This window comes from Nematolebias whitei, chromosome 16, assembly GCF_014905685.2.
Source record: "Nematolebias whitei isolate Nwh7 chromosome 16, NemWhi1, whole genome shotgun sequence".
In the NCBI taxonomy this organism is placed as follows: domain Eukaryota; kingdom Metazoa; phylum Chordata; class Actinopteri; order Cyprinodontiformes; family Rivulidae; genus Nematolebias; species Nematolebias whitei.
In genome coordinates, this window is record NC_056513.1 from 2,638,887 (window position 1) to 2,639,603 (window position 717).

Here is a 717-nt window from a genome sequence, read left to right on the forward strand (position 1 = left end):
GGGAAGTTCCCCTGGATTGGCAGACCGGGGGGGTGGTTCCCCTATTCTAAAAGCGGGACCGTAGAGTGTGTTCCAACTACAGGGGGATCATGCTCTTAAGCCTCCCTGGTAAGGTCTATTAGGGGGTTCTGGAGAGGAGGGTCCGTCGGATAGTCGAAGCTTGGATTCAGGAGGAGCAGTGCGGTTTTCTTCCTGGTCTTGGAACACTGGACCAGCTCTACACTCTCAGTAGGGTCCTGGTGGGTGCGTGGGAGTTTGCCCATCCGGTCTACATGTGCTTTGTGGACTTGGAGAAGGCGTTCAACCGCGTCCCTCTGGGAACCCTGTGGGAGGTACTCTGGGAGTATGGGGTACTGGGCCCTTTGATACGGGCTGTTAGGTCCCTGTATGACTGTGTCAGAGCATGGTTCGCATTGCCGGCAGTAAGTTGGGCTTGTTCCCGGTGAGAGTTGGACTCTGCCAAGGTTGCCCTTTGTCACCAATTTTGTTCATAACTTTTATGGACAAAATTTCTAGGCGCAGCCAAGGTGTTGAGGGGATCTGTTTTGGTGGCCTTAGGATTGCTTCTTTGCTTTTTGCAGATGATGTGGTCCTATTGGCTTCATCAGATTGTGATCTACATCTTTCGCTGGAGCGGTTCGCAGACGCGGCTGGGATGAAGATCAGTTCCTCCAAATCCAAGGCCATGGTCTTGAGCTGGAAAAGGGTAGAGTGCCC